The 23,153-nt window shown below is 36.5% G+C and overlaps 1 protein-coding gene and 1 long non-coding RNA gene across 46 annotated transcripts in view; one reads left to right on the top strand and one right to left on the bottom strand.

Moving 5' to 3' along the window:
• Window positions 1-23,153, bottom strand: part of LOC145792755 (uncharacterized) — a 95,881-nt gene that overhangs the window by 16,340 nt on the left and 56,388 nt on the right. For 8 of the 34 annotated variants that reach the window (XR_014332583.1, XR_014332560.1, XR_014332577.1 and 5 more), the window contains one exon: window positions 21,782-22,364. This is a non-coding gene — a long non-coding RNA (uncharacterized LOC145792755). Of the gene's footprint in view, window positions 1-9,824; window positions 10,194-14,235; window positions 14,896-15,016; window positions 15,264-21,028; window positions 21,423-21,781; window positions 22,365-22,556; window positions 22,600-23,153 lie in introns of those variants that run through there. The other 26 variants (XR_014332563.1, XR_014332566.1, XR_014332565.1 and 23 more) reach the window with 11 other exon arrangements.
• Window positions 1-23,153, top strand: part of LOC114304089 (MADS-box transcription factor 23) — an 80,545-nt gene that overhangs the window by 24,652 nt on the left and 32,740 nt on the right. The window lies entirely within an intron of this gene.

Raw genomic sequence — 23,153 nt, 5'->3', positions numbered from 1 at the left:
CATGAAATGAAAGACCAACAACACCTCTTTCCTATCATGGAGTCACCTCAAGGAAAGGGGTGGACATTGCTCCTTAAACCATTAACATCACTTGGAGTATGTAATGATTCAAGGCTCAATATGTTCAATTAACGTCCAATTGAACCCAAACCAATTTTATTACTCTTGTTGCCATTTTAGTCCAATTTTATTAACCCTTTTTAATTACCTTTCCATTCTTTAATCATTTTGGTCCAAAAAATGAGAGTTATGTCCACTAATGAAGAGAAGTGTTAAACAAGAAATTGGTTTTGACATGAGAGAGATGTAATGCATTGGTAATGAACCTCCGAAGAAAATAAACCATTAAGCATGGAAGGTCTCTTTCGCATGCTTGAACAACTATTGTTTAAAACAACTCTTACAAATAAAAAAAAGAAAACCAAGAAATGAGGGAGGTCGCAGAAACTATTAGTACGAGTGTGAGAAAATGTATGAAAGCTATGAAAATAAAAGCTATTAACTCAAATAGATTGGTGTCTAAAGTCTAAACCACCAAACCTATAAGGACTACAACACTACAAGCATACTATGCAAAGCATAAATGAAATAAACACATTAAAACAATCCTAAAAATAGCAAAACAGTGCTAGAAATACTTTGAAAAACCCAAGAAAAAGTAAACAAAATGGGAGAGAATTGAAGCTAGTAAGCAAGCTTAAGGAGAGGTGGCTAACCCCTCCACTTTTTGGACCTCAAAACCACATATTTTAGCCCCTTAAAACTCTAAAAAATAATGGTTAAAAGGTGAGAAAGAAGTGAGAAACATAAGGACAAAAGCTTATGGAATGAGGTTCAAAGAATGGTGGTTAACCCCTCCACCTTTGGTAGCTTTAAGTCACAAGTTTCAGCCCATAAAAATAGTCCAAAAACAGTATCAAAACAATAAGAAAAGAGAAGGAAGAAGTAGTGTAAGGATGGCCAAAATTATACCTCTTGAAGAAGAGTTACTCTTTGATTCACAAACCAACAAGTGATCATCCTCAAGAGCTAAAATTTTAGCTCAAGAACCTCAGCAAAGAGACTCAAATTTTTGGTTTAGGAAGTGTATAGAGAGTGTATGTATATTGCAAGATAAAGAAAGAAAGTTCTTCGTAAGTTTTGAAGTCTTAACAAAATTTTCTAACCTAAAATCAAGAGGGGTGGGCTTGTATTTATAAAAAAACAACTTCTCCAGTCGGAAATAGATATATAGAGACAGCTGGAGCAAGGCATGCACATGGGGGGATAGCTAGCAACAAATATCTGCTCTGTCAGGAAACCTGACCGGTCAGCCAGGTAAGGGACAGCCGGCCACAATTTTTTGACCTACCGGCCACCTGATGGCCAGTAGGCCTCTGGGTGGTTAGGTTTGGAAAAATTAGGTTTTGGCTCAAAGGGGGTGTAAGGTGTTTAGGCTTTAAAACTCAAAATCGAGGCTCCTCACTGAAGAAATCAAACATTTGCACAACGCAGTAATATTTCATCATCGAGTGTTCAACCTGAGGCGCTCAAGTCTTGAGAGCGGTCAAAAATGGGGTGTCTACAATGTCTCAGCAGTATCCATAGTCCTAGCCAACAGTAAGTCGACGAAAGAGGGACTGGAGTTGGGTAATAAAGGAAGCATTGGTGTACTACCAGTGCCACCCCTAGAAGTACCAACTGCCACCAAAGCAGAGGTGGAAACTAGAGTACTCTCAGAAAGCAAGGGGGCTATCAGGACTTTGGGAGATATTGAGGCACGTAGAGGTGAGGCAATTGTCACCAGGGGAATTAAGAAGCTCAGCAGTGCCATGGATAGGAGATGAGGATGAGAGAATGATTGGCATATCAGGCCTCGCAGGAATTGAAGAGGTGGATGCAAGGAGTGTAGAGATAGGGATTGAAAATGTTGTTTATAAAGGCCTTACACTAATTGGAGAACTGGTATCTTCTTTTCCTCTTCCTTTTGCAGCCTTTAATCTTGTGGAGTCCAGGTAAGGCTTCTCAATTCCCCCCCTCCCCCCCCCCCCCGGCCCCAGAAAGGAAGAAGTTGGCATTAAAGATATAAGAGGTAGGCTAGTTGCTTCTGCATTTCAAAAGAAAGAAGAATAAAGGCAATACTGATGTGAGAGATATAATGGGAAACATCATTAAGGAGTAAAAAAAGTTATCAACAGTTGTAGTAGTGGTAACTGGAGAGTTGCGAAGAGCATGTTGTTTTTTAACTTGACTTCTTCTTGCAGCCTTCTTTTGTGTTGCCTCAGCAGTAGCAACCTCCTCCTTTAATACTTTTTGTTGCCTCTTCTTCTCTGACCTTTGGAATACAAGGACCTCCTTGGCCTGTTTCTTCTCCACTGCTTGGGTAACTGCTTCGTGAGCAAAGTCCATGATAAGTTTGGCAGTGGGAGAGGCTGGCCTTTTCCTCATGTTCAAAGGAGACTCTTCTTTCTCTTATTCCTCTTCTTCATATAAGGAGACCCCAGGGGCCTCTTCCAGTGGCTCAAGTTTTATTTGGGCCTTTCTCTTCTTCAACTCCTACTATTTACCCTTCAATGTGACCAGGGCTTGTGCTCGCTAAAGTAAGACCTCTTGCAAAGCCCCTGTGACAATAAAAAGAAATGTTGAGAGTGATAAAGATATAAAGGAAAGGGAATGAAGGTAAAAGAATAGGCAGAGCATGTACCTTTCTTGGTGGCAACCCTAGTGATTCTGAGTGCAGGGCTTGAAACAGCAGGAGTAGAAGCAATGGTGATGCCAGCCTATATGGTTTTGGCTTTCCCACCTTGGGTTGGCACATCCGACTCTTTCAATAAGTCCAAGGTGGGAGTGGCAAGACACACCTCCATGTTGGCTGACCACCAATCTTGAAACATTTTCATGACCCCACTATGACCAATGAAAGACACAAACTCAAATCCTTTTAAACCTTGATTGTTGCTTCATCTAGCCTGAACCTTGAAACCTTCAAGTTTCTGGTGTCACAGCCAGAGTTTGAGAGGCTACAGAGAGGGACTGAGATCCCCTGAGTAAGCCCAAATTGCCTTGCAAATTGGGCAGGGCAGTAAGCCTCAACAATGCATTTGTAGGCCTTAGGGTTTAGGATACCAATGAAAAGCTCCCTTGGAACTAAAATTGACACCCACATCTCTTTATGATTAGGTCTAGAGCATGTGGTGTCAGCCAAGAAGGCCCTTAGCCTTGCTAGCCCCATATGGATATTGAAAGGGCAGAAGAAGGAAGGACAAATGGAGGTTGGGAGGCTATGGAAATAAGAAAAGTATTAGGCAAAACTGGAAGGGTTTAAGGAAACTCTGGCATACTTCTCTTCATAAGTGGTGGGCCCTTGCACCAAGAATTTCAAGTAGCAAAAATGGAAATCAGTAAAGTAAGCAAAAATCCGTTGTTGGAGAACCCAAATAGGGCCTCCTTGATTGGGTTCTAGAGGCCTTTCATAAAATTAGGAGCAAACCCTATATACATGACCTAAAACATAAGGGGCCAAGGCTATCCTCTTCTTCAAAGCCGGAGCCTTAGCAAGAGAGATAAATTCAGGCATTATTTTTTCGGAAGAGGTACAAAAAAGAAACTTGCAAAGCCAATAAAGAATAGTATAAAAGAATTCTCGATCTATCACAGGACCTTCCTTATTGTTCTCAGCTTCTATAAACTCACTATAAGAAGGATTCGAAGTAGGAACAGAGAAAAAAATGGTAAGGTCTAGGTAATTAGGACCAAAAGGGTCACTAATAGGTGAGAGCCCTAGAAGATGGCACATATCAAGAACGGTGGGGGCCATCATACTACACCGAAATTGAAAAAAGTTAAAAGCAGAGTTCCAAAAACAAAGAGCAGTTAGGATAAGGAAGGGGTCTTCAAGAATTATGAACCTAAAAATTCGAAGGGCATCAAGAATTTAGAGGTCCTTTAGGTCTTGCCTCCTGGCTTCAATAACCCTATCATACCATTCCTCCAATTTTATCTTTAATGTGGACCAACAGCGACGAGGTCAAGAGGTCCTCTAACCTCCTTAATTGAACTTCCCCTCATAAAGGAGGTAGTGATCCTCCAAGTGTTGGTACAAGGGAGGAAATGCAACAGAAGACTCAATGACAATAAAGCCAAGAACATACTCCCCATTCGCACTGTTGTGGGGGACGAAATACCTTCCATCAATTGCACTACAACCCTCATCTATACATCTCTTCAAAGCCACTGAGGAACGAAGACATTCGACGACTGGTAGGTTTGCAGAGGAAGAAGTAGCCATTGATGAGAGTTAAATAAGGGATTGAAAAAGTAAAAGCAAGGGTAGGGATGAACAAGAACTAAAGTAAGAACATGGGTGAGTAAGAGTGGAAGTAAGAGTTAGAAATGGACAAGTGAATAAGTAAGAGCGCAGAAATTAAGGCTTTATACCTTCTTGTCTAAGTTGCCCATTTAGCCTAACGGGTCAAGTAGTTCCAAACTATTTGGGTTTTATTTGATCTATATGGAGTTAGGACCCATTTAACATTTCAAAGGTCTTGATAATACATTTTTTGGACTTTCTACCAAATAAATTGCCTTCGAAGTGGCATTCTACTACCTATAGAGGAAAGAAGGTATGCTTTGAAATGCTTGACTTGGCTTCGAAATAAATGGGTTGCTTCAAAGCCAGTATTTGCTAGTATGTTATGAGTTTGAGATCAAAGACATACATATTAACAAATACAAATCATGTAATTGGAAGCAAGAAACAAATATTTTATTAAGTAAATAAATAGTTACATTGGAGGACCTACTTGAGTACATTCTCAATTTCATAAAAGGAATGGAAAAGGTTACAAGGTCACGGAACTTATTCCAGCAAAATTCAATGAATGTATGTTCTCTCTCCAACCTTTCTTCAATCCTATCTAATTAGGATCGTTTCAGCTGATGTGCTCTCACTTGATGAAAAAGTTGTTGGGCCTTCCTCTCAAACTATGTCTACTTTAGTGCCTTCTCCACTTCATCCATCCTATCCATGTCAGTATCTTCTCCATATGCTGAGTCATTGTTCTTGAACTCTTCGTAGTCTTCAAGGAGATTCTCTACTTGGTGGGTTTGAATACGTGTGGCAGAGATCTCTTCCAATGATTCACTGGTGGCCAGGGCATTTTTATGCCAGTTGAGCGGGAAAGGAAGTTAGTCCAAGAAGATGTGGAGTTTTGCCTAAGCTACTAGATTAAGGATCACAAGCCTAGAGAAGGTTCTTGTAAGAAATGTCATCTCGAAGCACTTCAAAGGTCAAGTGGGAGAAGGCAACAAGCAAAGTCTGGGCTTTATACTACTAGTAGGCAGTGGGTGGAGCTGGGGCTTGGTATAGGGCAAATTGTCGGTCTTTAAAGAGGGTGAGTTTTAATTCCTCAATCCAGTTAGGATTATGAGGAAAGAGAGGTGCAGCTGGGTCCATTCCAAAAGAAAATGAAAATTGGGGCTCATTCACACACTCTAGCCAATTAGAAGAGTAGAGTTTTGCCTTCTTGGCCAAATGTGAAGGACTCAGTCCTAGAGCTTCGATTAGATTGGGAGTCTTCCGCACTATTTTTGATGCGGTATACCATGCTAAAAGTAAGTAGCCTTCTAGGCAGCAAAGGCGATCAAATGGTACGTAAGGACATACCATTGAGTTGTGAAAAGAAGGAAGAACCAAAGTAGGGTCATCGAATTCAACAAATCTATGGTAAATTCACTCACTTGTCTAAGGTTAGGATCACTACTAAAAAAGAGGGTTTTTGAGTTGGCAACATGCCATCGCAAATAGCATATTTGCCGATGGAAAAAGTTTTTGCGACGGCAACTCGAGGGACAAAAATGGTCGGTTCGTAAAAGGTTTTGAGTCGGCAAGTTGCCAACACAAAAAGTTTCAATTTTTGAGACGGTAAGTTGTCGACCCAAAAAAGTGGTTAATGTTTTAAAAAAATCTAACCCATGATTTCCTCATTGAGGCTCCCAAGATTTGAACCCACTTCATCCAGGTAACTTGAACCCAATGTACCACATTTAGCCAACTGTACCACAATACCTCTTTCTGATTCTAAATGAGATATATATTATTTATAGTATATACACTCAATATTAATATAAAAGTCTATGTACAAATAAATACATTTATTAAATATAATCAAGTAAATATATATATCTTGAGTATAAAAATAATTTTGTTGCCACGGCATCAGTTGTCGACACAAAAAGATCTAGTTTTTTGCGTCAGGACGGGTTTGCCGACTCAAAAGGTCTATCTTTTATTTAGGTAGATCCAACCGACTCAAGTAATGCTATAAAATATTAACTTTTGTGTCGGCCAACGGTGCTGACACTAAAGTTTGGTGTTTGCTTAACTAACTCCATGCCGTCACAAAAAGACTAACTTTTGCGACGGCACAATCAGCCGACTCAAAAAAACCAACTCAAAAGGCTCTTTAATTAGTAGCGGATGGTTTTGGCTAGGTATCCCAACCAGTAGCTTTTACAGAGGACGAGATAGTCTCATCCCAAGTAGAGACCTTTGGAGCGGATAAAGAGCTTTCAAGATCCATATGAGCAAGTTTTTGTTCTAAAGGTGTGTACTCTGCAAAAGCCTCCATGACTTGTATAAACGGAGGAGGGTAAGTATGGCTAATAAATGCATGTGAATTCTTTCAAGGGCGGCCATTATTGTCCAGAGCCTCTTCATATGCTTGATCAATGAAGGAGAAGGGTTGATTAGCCAATGATGATGTATCAATCTTTTCGTTTGCACAGCTAGTGTAAGTGAGGTTCAAGCGTAGGGGGAAGTTCAATGTTTTAAACGTTTGGAGATGGTTATACTTCCAGAGCAATTAATTACCATATACGTCCCAGAACATAGGCAGTATGCCACAAGGAAAGCATAGTGCATTGATCCACTAATATCACCAAGTCTTGGTTATATTAGTGCGGGGGGTAATGTTGGACATATATTTTGTATCAGCCAATCATAGCCTAACATATGGTCCATCAGGGGTAATTTGAGGAATTAGTGAAGGTCTCCAATCATCAGAGGACATGTGGCAAATTATATCAATGGCAATGGATCTGCGAAGTACTAGAACAATTGAAAGGAGCAAGATGACGTGGCTAAACAGTTCTTGGAGGTTTAAATTCAAATTCAAGAGGGAAGCCCGACTACAAGAAGGTGACTTAGTGAAGGCAAACTGCTTGGAGCCATGTTTGATGTTTCGTGGAGGTTACTACATCAATTATCAACCACTTCGACAATTATCAGCCAATTCGATGATTGTCACCAGAGCATATAAATAAATGAGAAAGGTGATAGTGAAAAACCCAAAACTAGATCCAGAAACCAATCTATTTTACATTACATTTTTTCCAGAGTTTTTACCTTTCAGCCATTTACTTTCTCGCACTGCATTTTAGTTTCTTAGGAATAGTTCTAAGTTAGTATGTTCATTGCTATAATCCCATTTGAAGCTGTGGAAGTGCGAAGGTACAATTGTAAACACATGTTTACTTAATGAAATCTATTTTCTGAAATTGTTTTCTCCCTCCTTTTACTATTGTGATTAGTTTTTCTAAATTTTCTCCTAAAACAAGCCACCAATAAAAGTTATTTTCATTGAGACTAAGAGAATTTCAAAACAATTGTCTGATTAATTGGTTGGCATTTATTATTTCTGTAAGGACTTATTGATCCTTACTGACACACTCAAATTACATTTTTAATTTTCGAAAGCTAAAAAAGCCAACAACCTTGTTTGGTAATTACATGTTTTAGCCAAAAAGTCAAAAAGTCATTATAAGTTGTTACATCATTCTCTCCACTTTTCAGCACATTTTTTCGTAAAAAGCTAAAAAGTTACTAAGATTTAAATTCAGAATTTCCTAGCTATAAACCTAGTTATAAAATTATTTAAAATCGCATTACGATCTTGATTCAATAATTTTATTATTATTATTATTATTATTGATAATTTGACTAAAAATTCTATGATTTGAGCTATGAGCCTCTTTGAACGATTTCACTTATCTCATTTTTAATAACATTAGTGATAATTAAGGAGGCAAAATGAATCAAATTATTTAAGTTTGACTCATATTCAACTTGTCAAAAACTTGGTATGCAAACAAAATAAACTTAAATTTTAATTTTCTAAACTAGACTTGATAAGCTTATATACATGTAGAACATAATAAAACATTAAGTTATTAAAGCTTGGCTCGATTGAAATCTGTTTGAAATCAAATTGGAAGATAAGTAAATTAAATATGTACACATGTATAAAATTTACTAAGTTTTCAAATTCAACTATAATCACAAAAATAAATAAAGTAAATTCAAAATTAACTTGAGTAACTATTTATAATCCTATTGTTAGCGGATTTGTTGAAGCTATTTTCAAGACACTACAAAAAATTAAGATTTTAGAGATAAAATTATTTTTTGAAGTCACAATATTTTTGCTGTCAAAAGTGTTTTTATGTTATTTTTAGTGACAAAATTGAACATTTAGTGATGAATTACTAATGTTTTGAGACCAAAAGTTGTCTCGAAAAATAAACATTTTTGGGATCTAATTATATTGTCACTAAAAGTATATTTATTAGTGATATTTTCAAAATTTTATCCCTAAAAGCTCTTTTTTTTCACTTTTCGAGACAACTTTTTAACAACTGTTCTCACGATAATTAAAATTAGTTCCTAAATATTTTTTGTAACAAAATTTATATTTTTAGAGATTAAAAAAAAAAGAATAAAAATTTATTTTTTAAAACTCTTATGTGTTGTACTGAGGATAACATGCATGCTTATAAATTATAGGAAACCATATTACTATGGGTAAATTACACAGATTTGTGTCTTCCCTTGTAATTTGAAACTCAAATGACCAAAAAAGTGAGTATGTTATTCTAGAAATCAACAAACATTGGTGATCATATGAGTTTCAAATATTGATTTGAGAGTGATAAGTAACTAGCTTTCAAAAAATGTTATTTGACCGTTCTATGATAAACGCTAACCATTGCCCCTAGAACAATTATCTACTTTATAAGAAGAAGTTAGTAAATAAATATCTTAATTTCTGATAATTCATTAAACACGAGATTTGCCAACCACTTGTATTTATTGTAACAATAATTATTATTTTTTTATAGCAAATATATCATGGGTAATGTTAGGGACACTAAATTTTCTACCAAACAAATGACCCATGTGAGACATTTGGTCATTTGTTTGGTAAAAAATTTAGGACCTCTAGCATTTTCCATATATCATTACTTACAATGTGATTAATTCAAACTACATTAAATGTAATGAGAATGACTACTCTCCAATCCACTAATGTGGACTAGACAGTCCAGGCCAGGCCATTAGGCTTTCCACATATCTCGCTACGACAATCCTTTCTTTTTTGTAGTTTAGGTCCCTATTTAAATTATTTATATAAAAACTCAGATTGATCCAATAATTATATCCATATGATTTTATTATTTTAGTATTCATAAAAATGGACAGTTTATTTCTAAATTTATATTTGTTGTTCATTGTTTTGAAAATAAATATGATAAAATTATGTGGTTACAGTGATTGCATCAATTTGATATTTTATACGAATGATCTAGACATAAGAACCTAAAAAATGAATAAATCATCGAAACGAGATACGTGGAGGGCCCAGTGGGTTGGACTGTACCATATTTCAATCAAAGAACAGATGTTACAAAAATCAAAACATTTTAGAACCGAAATCAAATCATTTCAAAACCACTTCACGCATAGAAACTATTTCAGAAAATAAAGAAAGAAATAGAACTCTTATTACCTGTGATGAAAATGGTCTGGTCGTTGTTCGGTGGTCTAGATGTTTCTTTCTCTCCTCCCTCTGTTCTTACTTTTTGGGCCATGGCAACTTCCAAGTCCACCTCTCTCAAACCATCATTGTTTCTGTCCAGGCCACCTCTTTCGGCTTGTCCCCATAGAACGATGGTGGACCCACCATCAAATTAGTCAAACCGGTAGCATCTTCATCGGTGTAGAGCCCTAGCCCAGCTACTACCGATGAGTTCCTCTCTGGCTTCACCACCACAAGGCTTACAGTCAGATATGCCGGCAAAGACCGCTGGTGGTAAGGACATACAGAGCGGCTTGCAAGATTGAGATCGATGACCAACAGATGGGGAAGAGAGAGCTCCTTCAGGGAAACAAATTCAATTTAGGGCAAAAAATGGGTAAAGAAGAATATATATATATAGTTATTGGCGACTAAAATATTTTTAGCCGCTGAAAATATTTTATAAATCCCTCTCTCTACAACAACACCCCTTCCCTTTCTAGTGACCCCCTCCTCACTACAACTCCCCCCCCCCACCGACGATGGTTTTCGCCAACCTAGCTACTTCTTACATTCACGATGCCTACCTTTGTGACCCCGACCATCATGATCTCCATCCTCATTACACTTACTCCACATGACCGTTCTCACACTTTAGCAAGCAACCCAACCACTTGCTTGCCTTTACAGTTACTCTCATCACCGTTCAAATAACCAATCCGAACAAAAGGTTGGTAAACAATATTATGTAGCCAAACAAAGGGGATTTTTGAACATGGTTGATCAAAGCCGAACAAAGAGCATATGTTCAGTTCCACAACCGAACATATTTAAAAAGATCAGCTCTACATAGCCGAACAAAGAGAGGGAGAGATAAGAAAGAGATCAATAGAGATAGAGAGAAGAGAAAGAAGAAATTGGGGTTTAGTCAAAGTTAAGGTTTTGAGAGGTGGGGCGCTAGTGGCGAAGAACTGAGACAATTGGTGGGGTAGCTGGCACTTGCAGTGTCTAGGTTGGGGTTGGTGGCGACACGAACAAAGGTGGTGGTAAGTAGTGGCTAAGATGGAAAAGGGAGTGGCCGAAGCAAGAAAATAGTGGCAAAGGAAGGTTGCCAAAGGAAGTAGTGGAAGGGATGAGAGTGCAAAGAAAAGGGATAAAGTTGGGAATATGGTGGGGTGCAAAGAAATATAAGTGGAGAGCACTTTTGGAAGGTGGAGGGCCAAAGAAATGGGAGATCTAAAGTAAGAAAGTAGGGGCATTTAGCAACACTCAAAGCATAAATGTAGTGTCAATTAGTCATCCAAGACTTCCTTGGTAAAATAGGTAGGGAGCTTCACACAAATTCACTTTAAATGTTGTGTTAATGAGTCATCCAAGACTACCTTGGTACAATTATTGGAGAGCTTCATGCATACATAATTTTTCTCAATTTATATAAATTTGTCTATTTGTATATTAAGGCTTAAGAGAGGCCTTAAAGGACAACTTCTTACAGGAAAAAAAACCTATTTCAGACAGCTCTCACTGGCCTTAGAGAACTGAAGGAAGTTTTAAACATACAACTCCCAAAGGAATGAAGACTGACACTGAGCTATTCCTTACCTTATTCTTAGAGAAAGGGGAAGGTTTGATAAAGGAGCTTTTAAGCCCCGCCTGCAAGCCTAGCACATGAATTCCTCTCTTGAGGCAATCCCAAGCCCATGCAAGAATGACCTCATTGTCATGGAAGCCCTTTCCTTACTCAATATATATAGAATAAAATTAATTATTCATAGATGAATGACAAAACAAAAATTGTGTAAAGTGAGAATATGTATACTGTGGTAAGTAGAAATTGTCTCATAGTAGACATGAATAGGCTATTGTGTGTGATTTCCTTTTCTTGTAGTTTCTTTTTTTGGGTGGGTTACACTTCTTGATGTTGATACTGTGACACAGAAATGAGCTTATTCTGTCATTTACCAAAGGAAGCATTTGAAAAAGAAAAGTCAACCCAAGGAAACACCATATCCTTCTCATGTTCAAGAAGAGATCATTGGGCTGTTGATGATTCTCAAATCATTTCAATTTTGTACGAATCAAATTAAATAAATATATATATATATATATATATATATATATATAAAATATACAATTCTTACGAGAAATTTGATATTTTGTGAATGAAAAGTGTAATATTGGTTTATTCATCTTTCTTTGTTGTACACTTCTAGAAGTTCCTCTTCTATCTACATTCTAAGAAAATTTGTCCAAGGGAATAACAAGTTAAAATCTACTGTATAATGATAATGGATTTAGCAATCTTAAAATTTTAACTCTGCAGGATGCAGCCACTTTTAATAAAATTTGCTTTATTAAATATCCTTAAAAAAATTAGAAATGTAAAGTTGGTTTATGAGATATAAATAAACAAATGAATCAAGATCACCGACTTTGTGTGCTACCTTCCATGTTCCATTACATCTTATTGGTTTATGAGATTGTTCATGTTAGCAAAAGTGATTCGATGAACCAATCAAATTTAATGGGATAGAGAAAGATGAACACAAGGGAATTAGTTATGTCAATTCATATGGAATTCAAAAATAGCTTTTGGTGTTACAAACAAGTTTGAATACATAAAAAACTAAAATAAAATTCTCTCCACCACCAAAAAAGAAAAAGAAAAGAGTAAATTACACTTTCACCATTAAACTATGAGTCAGTTCTCACTTTGGTTCATAAAGAAAAAATGCTCACTTTAGTACTTGAATTATCTTAAGTTTTGCACTTTGATCAAATTACCAACGACAATAACAATGAAGGGCAGTTTTGTTATTGCAAAAGATAAGTTTTGGCCCTAAACTAAAACCCAAATCTAGCCTGACCTGGCCCAAACCCAACGAACACCATCCTAATCTCTCTTTTAGTGTACTCTCTCTCTCTCTCTCTCTCTCTCTCTCTCTCTCTCTAGCATCATTGTTTCTCATATTTTTTTCCCTCCCTCACTCCTTTCTAATTCCACCATCTGCGACCGCCAACCTCTCACTCTACCCCTAACACCACCACTAAAATCTTATCTTCAACCCCATTACTTCTCCCACATTTTCCTTCATTTTTTATTGTGCCACTAAATCCATTCCTGACCTCTACCGCTACCTCTACCTCCCCTTATCCCCTAACCCCTCCTCTTATCATAAAGAGATGACGATGATGATTGGATGATAGAGAGCAATCTTAACAAAGATGAAGATAAATCTAGGCTTGAAGAGGGAAAAGACAACCTAGTAAGTTTGATCTAAGGTTTGTAGATCTTGGAGGTGGTGGGTTGTAGAAAACAATTGGGTGACATTGATGTTGTCTATGGTGATGTTAGTAGGGTGGAGTTGTGGTGGTAGTGATGTGGAGCCACAGTGTTAGGTTCCTTTAGTCTAATTTTCACTATGGTATTTATGGTGAGATGGAGCAGAGGAAAGACGGAAAAGACTTGACCTTGATGAGATGGTAGAGGTTTGGTCGTGAGTGGTGTGGAGATCTATGGTAGAGTGAAGAAAGGAAGAGACGGAAAAATGAGAGAAAAGTTAGGGTTGTAGGGTACATTTTAAGGTGTTGTAGGCTACATTTTAGGTAACGTGGCATGATATTATTGGACGATAGATGGCTACATATATATATATATATATATATTTGTTAGTGTTAACAACTTCTTTTTTTTTTCATATTTCCAATTGCCTTTGGATCTAGGTTGAAATTTTTGTCGGTTAGGTTTCTCCTATGACGATCGTTCAGAATTGGATTAAAGTGGGAAATGATAGATAGTTTAGGGACCAATGTGGAAAAATCCTTTCTTTAGGGGGGTCAAACTGAGAAATGAGTCATATTTTAGAGAAATTTACTTGAAAGTTACAGACAATATCCAAATATACATCAATATAAATACCAAAATCACATATACCGTCATGAACTAATATATAATTTGATTAAGTGAAATAACACTTCTTTTCTAATTTTGACAATTAAAATCTTGTAATATTTCAAGCTATGTCAATGTCAACACTTCATCCAATTAGTTGTGTCAAATTCTCTATTATGAATGTCCACGAGGTGAAAACTGTAAAAACTCAACGGCCTTATAAAGTGATAGCTAGAATGAGAACATCTTACAAATGCACATACTCTAATGAGGATTTTAGGTTGTCAAATTATTTCTAAGAAAAAAATTGGGGCACAAAATGGATGTATGGTTGACATTGACATCTTTGAAAAGCTGCCTAAGCCCCTCAAAGGACGCCAAAATCACATTGAGGACCACAAAACTCCCGTGCACCTATTAGCAAACCAAGCATGAGAGAACCAAAAAGGTATCACACAATTAGGCCGAGGCAATGGATCATGTGTTGTTTTAGTCGGGATAAGGAAAATGCTAACATCACAAGTATTTGTCGGGCTTGTATTCATTTAAGTTTCTAGTGGATCAATATTCATGGTTTCTGAATAAGTTTCCTTCTTTTGAACTTCAATAGTTGACAGACTAAGCCAATTAAATAAGTGAAATTTTTTGTTGGTGGCTTGAGCTCCAAGAATATTACATTTATTGAGAAGAAATTGTCTCATAATAACCTATTTCATGCAATTTATAGGTTCTTTGAGGTTTGAACTCTTCTTGGAGCACCTTTGAGGCCAGGCCTACTCTTGTATTAGTTTCCTATCAATAGATAGTTGCAACACTAAATTATGAATGTGATCATCTTAATTTGTCAAAGGTAAGCCTTCCTTTACAGATTCAACCCTCTCTTCACAGATGGAGCCAACCCCCTACCAGTATAGTATTGTCCGCTTTGGGCGTACCCTCATAGCTTTGTTCTTCCCTTAAGAAAAGGCCTTTTGCCAGTTAGAAGGAATTAGTCAACTTATAAGGCGAAATGTGGTACTCTCACAGAGCGATGTAGAATGCACCCACATAAGCCCCCTAGCTGACTGGCTTTCTTAGAAGGGAGTTCCCACAGACGGCGCCAATTGTGAGGGGTGATTTTATAATATTCCTTTATCCAAACAGTCCTTAACTGAATCCTCGCTTTAGTGCCTGAAACAAAGAAACACTTCAGTCGGGGGTGCCAGAATTAGCACTCCAACGATTAAGGCAGATTTTAGATGAGAGAAGATAGGTTAGATATTGAGAGAATAAAGCAGTTTGGTGTGCATACCTTTCTTCTTCCATTTACCTTCTTTATATAGAGGTTTAGTGCAAATAATTCCTATGTAGCTTGATCTTTCCTTCACAATCATCATAATGTCAAGGCCTATGTTCTCATTACAACTCTGGAAAGGGATGGATTAAGCCCACCTTATCGCCTGCCGAATTGCATCTATTTCTCAGCATGAATGTTTGATTGTCTGATTAAGTGCTCGGCGTGTCACCTAGTCGGCGTAAGGATTTACTCGGCACCAATCCTATGTAATCCAGTGGGCCTAGTTAGCAATGAGCATGGTTGGACTTGGGCCCATTTGTAATGGGCTTGGAGGTTCTTTTTTTGCCGAATGTGCAATTTTATACTCGGTTCACATAATAGAAATCATTAATGTCTAAGAAAGGATGATGGAGCTCCTTACGCTAGTTGAGAGCTACTAGATCGTCGTTATTGTTTGAGACTTATTAATCATGAGAATTCTCCACCAGTATAGGCCCAGTGAGCACCTCTAACTTTACATATCAATCATTAGGACATCCTCTAATTCCAATTCCATATCATTGCCACCTAGACTCAGCCGAACTTCCATAGCACTCGGCTTCATATTTTTAGAGCACGTAGTAGTTTCCAATCAAAATCAAAATCAGAATCAGAATCATATTATCCATGATTAAAACCACATCAATAGGCTCCAAACAAGAAAGCACATCCAATGGTGATGAAAACATTAGATTATTTTGTGATATCCTAGTTCCACAAGCATAATGGGACTTTCACCATTGTCAAAAATTCACAATTTTTAAGGAGATACAGACTTCAACCCAAGAAGACCAACTGCAAAATTGCCCATATAGAGTGTTAGTGGAGAACACCAAGCTTTTGCTCCAGCGCACAGAATGCTCTGTCACACACACTCTCCGTCCAACGAACAAATGCACTGATGCACTTGACCACCTAGGTGCAAAACAAGCAATTGAGCTGATAGTGTTTGATGAACCCCCAGAATCACTCAGGCCTCTTCTTATGGCCGACATGGTTAGAACTATGTATGAGAGGGCTTAGCCCTCTCTAGACTTTGTTTCTTTTATTTAATTAATGTACATTTTTTTCCAAAAAAAAAAAAAGTCGATGTTTCCCTTAAATAGGGCTAATGAGATTCCCCCCCCCCAAAAAAAAAATATATATATATATATATATATCTATTCAAACACTCACAAACCATATAAAACATGCAAGGGGCTAACAAAGTACAAAGCTGGATTTAAACCATATACCTAAGCTTGTTTGACTTGATAACTACTCGAGTTAGGATCAATATGACAAACAATGGGCCTATGTATGCTCTGGATTGTGTGAGGGTGCTGCAAACTGTGATGATTATTTGAAAAGTGTCATATAAAGATTTCAAATTGTATATAAAACCTCTAATACATGGCAAGTTTGTCTTAACAAGGATTTTATGAACTATAGTTACTAACCCAAATGGTACCGAAGAGTTCAATATCATCATCATCATCATCTTCCATAACTTCTTCATGGGATTAGGGCAAAAGACACCCACACAAAGGATTTTGTGTTAAGAAAAAACACATACAAAGGGGATTTGGGACAAATCAAGCGATTGTCTTCTACGACATAAGGATAAACTTGATCCATTTGAAAGACATACAAAGGGAATTTATTTGATTTGATTATTATTATTCGTTTTTTTTTGGGTTGATGTCATCACAAGTTACAAATAAGACTAAAATGTGAAGTAATGACACAAGGATAAACTTGATCCATTTGAAAGAATGGATGTGTGTCCCCGCACGCGCGCGTGCGAGAGAGAGAGAGAGAGAGAGAGAGAGAGAGAGCACCCTTATTGCAACAATGTAGAATTGTAAATGAAAATTTCAACTCATAAAACTCCTTATTCAATTCTTTCGAAGTCATTAAATCGATATTCTGATTGTAGCATATTTTCTTTTCTACCTCATCCCCAAAAGTAACTAGGACCATGTGTGATATAATTGAAATCATTTTTTTAGTGATTCTGAGACATTCCAAATCATTATTACTGTGGGCTAAAGACGTTGGTTCAAATCATTGTCACCAATCGTTGATTTCACCATTCGTTGATATAAGAAATCAACAATTTAGATAAGTCCAACATTGGAGAATGATGACAACTCAAATGAGATTGACATTGCTTTGGTAAGTTTATTTATTTTCTTGATCCTTGAATTAATGATTCTTCGTCATTTTCGATTGTAGTTTTGTTGTTTGAGGTTGTTCGGTATTTGTTTGCTAACTATTAAGATTTTGTTCGATAACACTATATTGAACAAAAACATTTAGTTCTAAAAGTGGGATCCGAATAGTAATGTTTTGTTCAACACTGGTATTCTGAACGGTTTCCATTTGTAGGGTTTTTTTCCCTAGTTGTCATTCAATTGAGGGTTCTTTCCCTAATATGTTGGAGGATAGATTTCTGACAACTCTGCTTCTCAGTTTCATACGAGTTTGAAAAAAAATGCAATGATATAAAATTGAAGAACCGTCGTTCACCGTTGTTCAGTTTCAGATGAGATGCAATAGTGTTTTCACTATTAATGAGCTTAGGGTTTCGAATAAATCAAAGAGAAAGAGGGTTCGTTATTCTTTAGTTTGTTGGAGGAGAGGGATCTTCGTTCGTCATTGATGGAGAGGGTATGCAAATGAGGTGGGTGTGTATAACTTGGGTGATGATATTATGAATAGGAGTAAATTTGGTATTAAGTAGGATGTTAAAAGAAATATTATTAAAATTTAGGGTTTAGGATGGAAGTCAAAGAATTGGGAGGGTCCAATGAATAAAGATAGGTGCTAATAGCAGCCCTATTTATTTATTCTATGAATATAAAAGAAACATCTATCCATAAGTAACAAGTATCACAAAACCCCATATTGTCTCAGAACCACTATATTTTGCAAAGAGTCCTAGTTTGGTAACAAAAGCATATCTCAAATTGTGGTCACAATGCTTCTCCCATGAAACCAGTAATCAAATAACAATAGCATCAAAACATGCATATCACATCTCATATATACCAAAATAGCCATAATGTGCTCATCCACAAGTAATAGAGAAAAGGAATGTTGAAACATGGACTTCAATCGAACGGTCTCATGGTGGCTAATGAAAGGACAGGTCTCTATGACATCATACAAGCGATTCAAGAGGTGGCTTGTGTATATTTTAGAGGTGGTTCCCACCATGTTTTACATTGTAATGTAGCATTCAACTTTACACAACATTTTGCTCTGATAAATATAAGTCGATTGAGTTTATAGTATATTTTAAAACATATTCTGCAATAAAATGCCCAAAAATCTCATATCATTTTAACAAGCCTCCTAGCACTGCAACACAAACTTTAGTCTCTTTGCAAAAAAAAAAAAGGGGGGGGGGGGGGGGCGGGGTTGACACGAAAGCCATTTGCTGCATGATCATTACGTCTTACAGCCACAAGGGAATGATTGTGCAACTATTGATAGGTCTAGTGACCATTGATTATATACACTATCTTCAACTCATACCCTACCATTAAAAAAGCTATTTAGACAATGTGTCACTGTTTGTTTTGATGATGATGGTAGGGTAACGGAGGCAGTGATTGTGGTAAGGTTGGTGGTGTCAATGGTGATGGTGGCAGTGGTTATGGTGAAGTGATGGTGGCAGCGATGGTAGTGGTGGTGTTGGTAAGGTGGTGGTGGTAGTAATAATGACAATGGCGCTAATGGTGTTAAGATTGGTATGTCTCATTTCGTTTGAAAAACATTTTCCACCTTTACTTTCACAACCCTATTCAAAATAGAGATAGGCAATCATGCCTATAAATGTGTCAATTAAAACTAAACATGTATGTAAATATTATTAAAGTAATGCACATCAGGAGTTTTGTGAATGAATGATACCAAGAATGTTGATTGATTCCATATGCAAAATGGTAAGAGCAATGTGGTACGCCACAAACTTTTAAGTGTGGTTGGACAGAAGTACTACGTAGTAGAATTGTTATAATGTAATAAGGTGATTATCATCTTAGAGTCGTTTTTTTTAGTTCCTAAACAAGATGAGGCTGAGTTCCATTACAATGCCCGAGTATCCTTTTATTTTGAAAAACTAATTACGCTCCTTATGTGTTATGGCCATTTCCTGATAATCTTATGCGTGGCTTTACATTGAAAGACATTTTGACATAAATGTCTAGATGTACAACCAGTTTAGTCCCCATTAGATGAGGGTTTGGGAAGGGTAGACAAGGTGCAGACCTAACCTTTGGCAAAATTTACAGTAAGTGCCTGCCCTCAAGTCTAGATGCATTCCAACAAATTGTAATTGAAAGATAACTCAAGTAATTGGACAGCTATAGATTTCTGTCATTAAAATTGTGATTCAGATCTTAGCCAATATGTATCCTAAATCCCAAGTATTTAAAGAAAATTTAATGAAAAGCATGCACTCTCTCACAATTGAAATCACAATCAATAAGCAGTATTTGGTGTTTCGTATCCCTCTATTTAGTATTTTGGGAAAAAATGTTAATATTACCCATTCTAGTCAAGCAATTACACGACTTCTAATAACCCAATTATGATGCTTTGTGTAAAAGTCCATAAAACTTCTAAGAACCTAACTACGAAGTTTTATGTGTACAATTCCACAGACTAGTTTTTGAAGCATGATCTTTTACTTGGGATCAGTATAATCGGTCTGAGGATGTATGGATGTTGATATACAGTCACATTTATAGGGATGACAGTACTGATAATCCTAGAATTGTATTACACAACATCTTATTTTACCATTAGTGCCTATTATTTTAGTTCAGTATTAGTTGTTTTAGAGGGATCAATATAATGGATCGGAGGATGTATGAATGTGAATGCATTTTATATGTATGTATATGTGATGACTGTATGCAGTACCATAGTATTGTGCATGAGCTGAATTCCATTAATATTTTGATTTGTCATCTGCAAATATTATTTTATTTGTAAAGCATATCATCAGTCTCTTTCTAGACAAGTTACTTCATCACAATACGTTCTCAGTCCCATCCAAGTGTCTTCTAATACACATGTTAAGTATAAGCCAAAACTTACGATCTTTTTCTACACGAGGGATGTAAAACTGAAATATTTGATCATTTAACAAGGCTTATCCACAGAGATAACTACATTATGTTTTAGACATGCATAACTTCTTATGCAATAAAAATTATGCTTCCAAAACATTTTTTATTTTGGATTCAGAGAGGCACAGATACCTTACTGATCTTAGATGTAAATAGAAGATTCAAATTTAAAATTTATAAAATAAAATAAAAAATGTATCACAAGTTTAACTGCAATTTCATCCAAGTTGTATGTTACAAACTGAAATTTAATTTTCTATAAAGATGACACTAACTGTTAGTCCTAGGATTATTAGTCCTTGAACTATTTGGCTAGAAATGATGTTTATTTGATTATTAATCCGACCTATTTTCTAACCAAATGAAGGACTGATGAATCTGTTGGACATAGAGATCCCATGCCTCAATCCCATGAAACAAACGCCCCCTAAGTGCCTAAAGGTGAGTAAACAGGCAAACTACAAATTTTAAGTCTTACTTTCTCAGATCTGCACAACACTGCAATAAAAAGTGACTTGGGAGAGATAGGCTCGGACAATTTTGAGAAAGATTGGGTCCATTTTGAAAGTGCAAGTAGGGTGAACAGGAAATGATCACTAGGCAAAATCCAATCAGCACATGAGAGCGACTAAGACAGACCTTAAATGGATGAATCTATTAGAAGGAACATCCAGTAAGTGATGAGGAAGACCAACTTTCAATTGTACCATCACTTTGGAACCATCAAGAATAAATCCTAATTAAACATTTAATAGGTTTTGTTAATGTTAAAACCATAAATGGATGAATCTATTAGAAGGAACATGTAGTAAGTGATGAGGAAGACCAACTTTTAATTGTACCATCACTTGGGAACCATCAAGAATAAATCCTAATTAAACATTTAATAGGTTTTGTTAATGTTTAAGCCATTCCATTAGTTTTCTACACCTTTTAAGTGTGAACACTGCATTTTTCAATACTCCCAATTCGCTCCAATCATCAAAATAAAATATTACTTCATTACCAAAGGAGACAAGTGAGAAAACATAAATTATATAGGTCAAACCTTGCAGGCAGTACCTTGCAACTTCATATCACCAATATTTAGGTTGCAGAAAGCCCCTGTATCTGTTGATAGATTCCATTTTATGCCTTGAAGACCTCATCACTAGACTTACGATATGATCGAACATGAGGAAAGATGCCGGAAGAAGAGCTTGGGAAAATCACCGAGCAACTTATGACCACATAATTAGAATGCAGTGAATATCACATACCTGTTGGTAGAATACATTATATGCTTCAAAGTTGCATCAGAAAGTAAGATAAATATAACACCAAAGATTTATGGTTCAATTCAACTATTACGAGTAAGAGTCCAAAAAGACAATAAACTGTATTTTAATTTTTTTCTTTTTTTTTTTGTTGGGTGGGTGGGTGGGTGGGTGGGTGGGTGGGGGGGGGGGGGGGGGGGTTACAAAAAATGGATATGTAGACAACAAACTATATTGATTACAAGCTGAAAGCTGATAATCAGAAAGTATAAGCTAAAAACATCTCTCCCTCTCCTTCTCAATAATCAGTTTTTCAGCTTATTTAAACTATTTTTTGCCTCTTAATTTGTAAGCATAAGATGTATCGAACAATCTGATACAGATTCCCAAACTAATAATAATAAAAGAATATAAGCAGCTCCATAAGCTGCACCAAACAGGGCTACATCATGAAGAGTGATATTTCAAAGTATCTTCTTTCCAGGCTACCACTCTTTACCAAGTCATCCCTTTCTCAGGACTTATAGCTTTCTCAACATATAGGCAAACACAATGGAAGGTGCTACTTCATTGGTTTTACAAGGTACAAAAAGAACGGTTAAAAATAGATTTACATAGCCACATGAGCATGATGAAGGTTTCTTCTACTTTGAATTATCTCCTTCACAGGCCACAGATCTTTACCCTTACTAACCCACCTATGGTACATCTAGTTCAAACACCTGACCAACTGAGAATATTGGCATTGAAAACTGAAAAAAAAATATGGGAACATTTCAGCCCCACAATATTTAGAATCCAACCATTTTCCTGGATACTTCACAAGACTTCTTTGAGATTATTCCTAGAATTTTCAGAGATTTTTGGTATCAGCTTCCAGAAATTCTTCCCCTTATTCCTGTCGACATTCTTTTCTGAATTTGTAATCTATTATTCCCAAAGTACCTATAACATTGAAACAAAACCTAATTTAGCATAGGGTTATTTTATCCACAATAAACATGAAAGAGGAGTTCAAGGTCCAATCTTGGTTTAAACCAATTTTAACCAGAAATTCAACAGTCAGTATCCCACCCAGTAATTTTCAAATACTTATATTAGAATTTATTTCTCCCCATTTTTGTTTATAACAACTACCTCATGAGATCATCATTTCAAGCACTACATATCGATGTGGAACCTGTTGGGATAAGGAGGGAGAGAGTAAGAAAAGAAAGAAAAAACAGAGAATCTGCCGAGTAGAGAGAGGTATGAAGATGCTTAATCAATTCAATTATCCAAAAATCTAATAAAATTCGTTAACCTAAGCCCTATATATACGCTAAAAATAAAAATAAATAAATATACTCAGATTAAAGTCCTAAACAAATTTAAACTCCTAAATAACTCAAAACTCTTGTTTGTTGCCACCATTAGGATCTCCATCAATTCTCCCTAGCTGAGGAGAATTCTACTCCAGAGAGCAAAGGCAGTGATACCCCTTAAAACAAATCAGGATCAAAGGAGTGAAATTTGTTCTTAATTTTCAGAGTGGCATTGGTATCTGTACCAAACTTGATGCACACATTGAAGTAAAGAAGTATTAAGGAAGAAAAAGTAGAAATGGAGACAGAGAAGAAGCAGAGAATGGGAAGTACAGAGAGGAGTAATGAAAGAATGTGAAAAGCAGTAGTGCTATAGTGACCAAATTTGTACACCAACTGTTGGATGCATATGATGTGTCACAAATACGTG

Source organism: Camellia sinensis, chromosome 6 (assembly GCF_055761805.1).
Source record: "Camellia sinensis isolate YWXY chromosome 6, ASM5576180v1, whole genome shotgun sequence".
In the NCBI taxonomy this organism is placed as follows: Eukaryota; Viridiplantae; Streptophyta; class Magnoliopsida; order Ericales; family Theaceae; genus Camellia; species Camellia sinensis.
Note: the sequence above shows the minus strand (reverse complement) of the source record. Positions and strands in the feature narration are given on the sequence as shown.